The sequence below is a fragment of the Lemur catta genome, chromosome 4 (genome assembly GCF_020740605.2).
Source record: "Lemur catta isolate mLemCat1 chromosome 4, mLemCat1.pri, whole genome shotgun sequence".
Classification (NCBI taxonomy): domain Eukaryota; kingdom Metazoa; phylum Chordata; class Mammalia; order Primates; family Lemuridae; genus Lemur; species Lemur catta.
In genome coordinates this window covers 316,805-324,671 of record NC_059131.1, presented here as the reverse complement: position 1 = coordinate 324,671, position 7,867 = coordinate 316,805, and the positions used below count along the sequence as shown (strand labels likewise).

At 47.2% G+C, this 7,867-nt stretch overlaps 2 non-coding genes across 2 annotated transcripts; both read right to left on the bottom strand.

Annotated features, from left to right (window-relative positions):
• Nucleotides 1–802: 802 nt before the first annotated feature.
• LOC123637542 lies at nt 803–909 on the bottom strand. Its single transcript, XR_006734911.1, has one exon. It is a non-coding gene; the product is annotated as a U6 spliceosomal RNA (small nuclear RNA).
• Nucleotides 898–980, bottom strand: TRNASTOP-UCA. The gene has a single exon. It is a non-coding gene; the product is annotated as a tRNA-Sec (tRNA).
• Between the last annotated feature and the right edge of the window lie 6,887 nt (nt 981–7,867).

Here is a 7,867-nt window from a genome sequence, read left to right as displayed (position 1 = left end):
CACTACCTGTATTTTTATGTGAGTATAAATTCGCTTTAGTTTCTTAACATGGACGTTTGTACAGTTATCTGGGCCAGTGCTTCCAAGTGAGGTTTGATTGCTTCACATCTGGAATATTTCAAGTTTATCCTTCTTGGAATCAGTGTCGTGAATGTTTTTCCCCGGGGTCAGTTCAAGAGTCTGCCGTCAACATGATGTTCTCTAATTACATGGGTCATGCAACTCCCGACTCCGTGGACATGTGTTTCTGTATTTAGGGGCTTCTTGCTTTACCTCTGGTTGTACGTTACTCTCTACTCCACTCTTTCCCACTGCCTCTACCTCGAGTCTTCCCAGGTTTCACCCTGGCCGGCTTCTTTTCAGTAACAGAAGGAGAGAGTGAGGGGTGAGTCAACCTGAAACTGGGCCCCTTTCCACCAACTAATTACCAAATTAAAGCTGTGTTCAAGCAGGGAGCTTCATTTATTTGGTCTTGGATTTCTCAATATTTAAAATGTTTCAGTATATTAGTAATTACAGTTATAGAGTTGTTTAAAAATCAAACAAGAAATGTGTATCGATGTGCTTTGTAAACTTTAAATCTCAATAAAAATGTAAGTAAGATCTTGCTATTATTATATGATTACAAAATCTTCCACTTCTGCAGCTTCCTTGGTTGCTGGCCTAGATGTTAAATCAATTCTGTTCCTTTTTAACTTTTTTTTTTTTTATTTCAGCTCTTCATGGGGGGACAAAAGCTCAGGTTATATACATTGTCTGTGTCCCACCCATCCCCCTGAGTCAGAGCCTCAAACGTGTCCATAAAAATATGGAACGCTTCACGAATTTGCGTGTCATCCTTGCGCAGGGGCCATGCTAATCTTCTCTGTATCATTCCAATTTTAGTATATGTGCTGCCGAAGCGAACACGGAATTGAACCACTCTGTCGCTAGACAGCTACAGGTTTGAAGCCTGCACCCCAGACCACTGAGGATCATCCGGGCAATTCTGTTCCTTTTTAACTTTTAAAAATTACGTTGAACATGTAAAGTTGCTGTTATTTGAATATATTGCTGATATTTAAACTGTAAGAATGGCAATTGCCAATGGCTTATTCTAATAATTAAAAATATATCACGAGCTGGGCACAGTGGTGTGCACCTGTGATCCTAGCTGCTCTGCAGACCAAGGCACAGCTGAGCCTACTGTTAAAGACCAGCCTGGACAGCACAGCCAGACCTCTCCTCAAAAAATATATGAAAGTGATGTATGACTATGGTGAAACCCCAAACAATACCAGTAGGTGAAGAAGGATATAAAACTCTGGTTTATTTCTCATTTTGCTAGGATATTAGTTTCTCAAAAATAATTATAGCTGCTAGTTTACCTTGGTCTCTTTTTTTCCGTTTCGATATGGTTTCTCTTAAATGTCTGGTTAAGTTTCCGTCGTCTGTTCCCATTTGATAGTGACAGGTAAAGAAGGCCAGTGGGATCTATCATCAGTAAGGCTCGTCTGGCGGTTTGCTTCGAGCAGCTACGGAGATCCTTATGCTGGAGATCGTCAGGCCGGAGAGTTCCCAGACTAGGAAGAGACGTCTCTGGTCCAGGCGCCTGGTTGTCAGTGTTCTGTTCACCGGTCACCTACGGCGAGGGTGGGCGGCGGTTGGTGACATTGGATATCGAGGGCCACATGTTCCCCGTGCAGGTTGCAGACACCTGTCTCAGTCCTCTGCACCGCGTCCCACCCGCCCCCGGGGTCCCACAGACTGTGGCCGCTTCGCTCTGGCACGTCAGTCACCAAACCCGCCCCACTGCTGCGGGTCACTGTCCCCCCGCTGCGTGTCACCGTCCCACTCTGCGTGTCACCGTCCCCCCGCTGCATGTCACCGTCCCCCCGCTGCGTGTCACCGTCCCCCCGCTGCGTGTCACCGTCCCCACTCTGCGTGTCACTGTCCCACTCTGCATGTCACTGTCCCCCCGCTGTGGGTCACCGTCCCCCCGCTGCGTGTCACCATCCCACTCTGCATGTCACTGTCCCCCCGCTGCGGGTCACCGTCCCACTCTGCGTGTCACCGTCCCCGCGCTGTGGGTCACTGTCCCACTCTGCATGTCACTGTCCCCACTCTGCGTGTCACCGTCCCCCCGCTGCGTGTCACCGTCCCCCCGCTGCGGGTCACTATCCCACTCTGCATGTCACTGTCCCACTCTGCGGGTCACTGTCCCACTCTGCGTGTCACCGTCCCCCCGCTGCGGGTCACTGTCCCACTCTGCATGTCACTGTCCCCCTCTGCGGGTCACTGTCCCACTCTGCGTGTCATCGTCCCCCCGCTGCGGGTCACTGTCCCACTCTGCATGTCACTGTCCCCCCGCTGCGGGTCACCATCCCACTCTGCGGGTCACCGTCCCCCCGCTGCGGGTCACTGTCCCACTCTGCATGTCACTGTCCCCCCGCTGCGGGTCACCATCCCACTCTGCATGTCACTGTCCCACTCTGCGTGTCACCGTCCCCCCGCTGCGGGTCACTGTCCCACTCTGCATGTCACTGTCCCACTCTGCGGGTCACCGTCCCACTCTGGTGACGGGTGGTCGCAGCGGCTTCTTGGGGGAAGCGACACGCACGGGGACTGTCCGCTCTGCCGTCCTGAACCCGGAGGCTTTTCCTTGTAACCAAAACTAGCCCAGTTCGAGAAGGGGCTTAAAATGACTCAGCGCTGGACCTTTTGGGACAGTCTGAACGTCTTCAGGCACCAGGCTGAGCTTCCTGGACAGGGTGGCGGGGGCACTGTCACCTCCGCTCGGCCGCGAAGGCGCCGGGCAAGTCCCGCCGTTTTCTCTTTAGAACCGGGCCGGCCCCTCCGCGCGCCCGCGCCGAGGGTGTGGCCGGGTCTCTGGGGCAAAGTTTACTCTTTCTGTCTGTATACATTAGCTTACTTTGAAAAAGCATACATTCTTGGTCATCTCTGTGTGCTTGTTGGTTTTCTGGAACTTTCCGTGCGAGGGAAAGGGCCGATTTCTGTCGGATTTTTCCCGCCAAACGCAGCGGGGCGCGGAGGAGCCGCCGCGTTTCACAGGGAGAGAAGGCGGCGCCGCTGCGGCCCTTCCGCGCGGACCGCGGCGCCGACCCCGGTCGCGGACGCCGCTCTCCGCGCCGGGCGGGCACTTGCCGCTCTCGTCGCGCGAGACCGGGGAGGACGCGCGTGGCCGCGGCCCGGCGCGGGGGCGCGCGCTCTTCTCCCGCGGTCTCGGGCGCCCTCTGGCGGCCGGGCCCCGCGTGGGCACCGCCCAGCCCGGTGACTGGAAGAGTCTGGTTGCCAGTCTGGTCCCCGGTCTGGGGCCCCGCGTCCTGGTCTATAAAAACTCCCTCCTTCAGGCAATGGGCTCCCAGGCAAAGGCAGAGAGAACGGCCTCCTCACTTCGGTGCCCTTCGGCGGTTGTGAACCTCTGAGGTCGTCTCCGCCAGCGTTTTCAGGTAAGAGGCGAGGGCTTCATAGCCTACAAATGCTATGATTAAATTCCAGATAAAATAGTGTAACTACCGTATTTTCCCATTCTAGGGCATATTTTTTCACACTTTTACTTTTGTGAAGTTAACATGCATCTTATAATTGATAAACCACATTTAATATGATGAGGTCTCTTCTGTTCCTCTGAAAAATTATCAATAAATTATTGGTGAATTTTCATTTAATACTGTCTCAGAATTAAGAACATCCAAGTTACAACCATTAGCTGTTCCACGGTATTTTTTTTTTTTTTTTGAGACGGAGTCTCGCTCTGTCCCCCGGGCTAGAGTGAGTGCCGTGGCGTCAGCCTCGCTCACAGCAACCTCAGACTCCTGGGCTCAAGCGATCCTCCTGCCTCAGCCTCCCGAGTAGCTGGGACTACAGGCATGCGCCACCATGCCCGGCTAATTTTTTCTATATACTTTTAGTTGTCCAGCTAATTTCTTTCTATTTTTAGTAGAGACGGGGTCTTGCTCTTGCTCAGGCTGGTCTGGAACTCCTGAGCTCAAACGATCCTCCCGCCTCGGCCTCCCAGAGTGCTGGGATTATAGGTGTGAGCCACTGCGCCTGGCCTGTTCCACAATATTTAGATGCAAGAACATGATATTTCCTTTTATAAGTCAAATTATATCTAGCGAAACTCCTACATGTCAAGAGGTGGAAGATTCCAGGAAAATTCTTTTTCCCCTTTTTTCAACCCCTGGAGACTCGTGTGTGTGTGTGTGTGTGTGTGTGTGTGTGTGTGTGTGTGTGTGTGTGTGTCACAGAGTCCTAATCTGCAGAACCATGTCTTGGCCTTGGGAAATGAATGGCAAATGGGAAAAGAGATGCTTTATTCTTTCCTGCTATGTCCAGTGCACACGTAAAAAAATATGTGAATTAGTATTTTCTCCACCAATTCATTCTATAACATTAGTGTTTAAAAGTGATAATAATAAACTTAAAAACCATGTCCAAGCAAGTGCATTATAAAATGTACCATCCATGAAATAATCAAATATGCCAGTGAAACTTGTCTTCTTGCAAACCATGAAATAAATTCCGCCAGCCATCTCTCTGCACATACTTACCATTTGTGCAAATGTACCACTGAATGGGAATTGCAGACAATTTTTATTTTGGCTATAGTACTCTTATGCACAATTATGCACAGAAAAATACTACCGTTAACATATGTGCATTGCCATATCCAATTAAAAGTAGACCAAGGCCATTGGTTCATGCCTGTGTGTTTACGATTTAACAGCCAGTCTGACGCACGAGAGTTTGTTCCTTTTCTGACTTACCTATTTATAATACAGACTGTGAGAAGTGTTAGCTCTTCGCAGTTATTTAGCTTTAAGATGTGGTAAACTGATCTAGAACCTTTGAAGAGAAATAGCAGGAAAATTTTAAAGAGTTTCCTGAAATTACAAGTCAAGATATTCTTAAAAACTATTATCCTTTGAACTACTTATCTGTCTACGTAAGGATTTATCAATAATACAGAAAAAAGAAAATAGGATAGTTAATTGGAAATTTAGTTCGATATAAAACTGTAATGGTTACCTCATTTTGCTTATTTCCTTTATAATAACTAAGTCATACAAATGGAACTCATGAAACATATTTAACTTGTACACATTAATAAAGAAAAAAATGTTACTGTTAAAGATGGTTTTACAAACACAGCTCGCCGGGCCAGCCCTTCGTTTTGTGAAGACCCGAGGCTCCCACAGGCTGCCAGCAGGCGCTGGCCAAGCCCGGTGGCTGTCGTCTCATGACCCAGGTGCCTTCGGGTGACCCACGCTAAACTAATGAGCACATTTTAAAAATAGGCACATATTAATCTCAAAATATCTAAACCTGTGGAATGTGTAAAATAAGATGTTTTACAAGAAAGACTTTCTTTGTTTCATAAAACCTTTGTTTTTCCAGGGGAGAAAACACAGGTTGAGTCCACAATCCATTACTGGAATTTCTTCATGACTCAGAAGAGGCTGCAGGAGCACGGGTGGGTCTGTGCAGTCTTTCTGCACCGCTAGCTTGAGTTTTGGCCCCCGCCAAGCACCACAGTCATGACTCGTGTAGGGAGACAGCCAGGGGAAATTTGCATTAATGTGCTTGCACTACTTGCTCAATTATAAAAAATGAGAGATTTTTACTTCAGTAATCTTCTTAAATGAGAGCAGTATAGTTTAGTCAATTTTATATACCTAATTATTTCAGTCATTGCATTATCTAAGCTATATTTTTCCTTAAAGCAACTGTGTAAACACTCCCGCACCTGATTCTAGAAAGTGGGTAGTAATTGTAACACAATGTCCTCTTTTTAGGAAAGTATTTATTTTATTTACTGAAGTCCACAGTTTACATTGGGGTTCATGTTTTGTGTCTACATGCGATGCGTATTGACAGCATGATCTGTGTATTCACCGCTGCGGTTCAGCCGCAGGGAGGTGCCTCTGCCCCAGCCAGCCCCACGCTCCATCCGGTCGCCCCTCCTCTCCCGAGCCCGGCAACCACTGATCATTTTACTGTCTATGCAGTTTTGCCTTTTCCAGAATGTCACTTATTTGGAATCACACAGTGTGTAACCTTTTCAGACTGGCTTCTTTCACTTAGCAATACGCATATTGGCTTCCCTGTCTTTTCATGCCCTGACAGCTCATGATAATTTTCCACTGTCTGGATGCACCACTGTTTGTCCCTTCACCTTCTGAAGGAAATCTTGGCTGCCTCCAGGTCTGGGCTATTATGAATAAAGCTTCTATAAACATTTATGTGCAAGTTTTTGTGTGGATATTCAGCCCAGGTGGGTAAATAACTCAGAGCACAATTGCTGGATGCCGTGGTAAGACTGGTTTAGCTTTGTAAGAAACTGCCAGACTGTCTTCCAAAGTGGCCGCACCATTTTACAACCCCCAGCAGGGAGTGACAGCTCCTGTTGCTCCACTTCCTTACCGGCATTTAGTACCGTCAGCCTCGTGGATTTTGGCCCTTCTGATAGGCACATAGTGGTATCTCGTTGTTTTAACTTGCAATTTCTTTATGACATAATATCGAGCATTTTTTTATATGTTTCGTTTCCACCTGCTTGTCCTCTTTCGTGAAATGTCTGTTCAGAACTTTTTTCCGGCCGGGCGCGGTGGCTCACACCTGTAATCCCAGCACTCTGGGAGGCTGAGGCAGGAGGATTGTTTGAGCCCAGGAGTTTGAGGTTGCTGTGAGCTAGGCTGATGCCATGACACTCTAGCCTGGGCAACTAGTCTCACTCTACCCTGAGTGAGACTCTGTCTCAAAAAAAAAAAATAATAATAATAACTTTTTCCCATTTTTAATTGGGTTGTTTGTTTTCTTATTGTTGAATTTTAAGAGTTCTTTGCATATTTTGGATATAAATCATTCATCAGATATGTTTTGCAAACATTTTCTCACAGTCTGTGATTTATCTTTTTATTCTCTTAACATTACTTTTTGTAAAACAAAAGGTTTTCATTTTAATTAAGTCTAACATCAATTTTTTTCTTCATGGATCATGCTTTTGGCATTGTATCTAAGGTTATCACCAAACCCAACAGATTTTCTCTTTATGTTATTTTCTAGAGGTTTGATAATTTTGCATTTTACCTTTAAGTCTGATCCTACTTTGCACGTGGATGTCCAGTGTCACACCACTATTTGTTGAAAAGACGGTCCTTTTGCTCCTTTGTGAAAGACCCGTTGGCTGTATTTGTGTCTGTTTATGAGCTCTCTGTCCTGTTTTATTGATCCATTTGTCTCCAGTTTTTTGCAAAAGAAATCGAATTGCTACCCTAGTTTGTTTAAGAGTTCTCATTTGTAAATATTAATAGAAAAGTAGAAATTAATACCCTGTCTTTCAGGGCAGAAGGTACATTGAATACAATGAGTGGAATGAGTGATTGTAAGAATCTGATCATAGTGGTAACAAGTTTGATAACTAACGATATTAACAGCAGGGTAATTCATTGCAATATTGTTTCTTTTTGTAATTTCTCCTCTGCTTCTCGGCAGGTAATGGCCAATCCCTTTTGAGCTCTCTCCACTCGGGACTTCTGTGGGGCAGAAAGCAGAAATAGCGTGAGACCGGCAGAGAGAGAGAAGGCACTTTCCAAGGCTGGGAACAGCCAGCTGTGGCAACACCCAGGGAGGATGCACAGAGGTGGGTGCCCAGCGAGGGGTGCCGGCCCCCCAGGCTCCAGGTGCAGCAGGATTGCATGTCTGCGGGATCCCCGGGAGAGAGAGCTGCTGGACTCGGGGGCCCCTGTGGAACTGGAGAGTGAGGAAGTGAGCAGTGGCAACACCAACTGGTTATTAGAGGTATTTCTTCCACTTTTTGGCAACAGCAGGAGCCTTTTGATTAGTAATGCAATTCTGGCCCGCC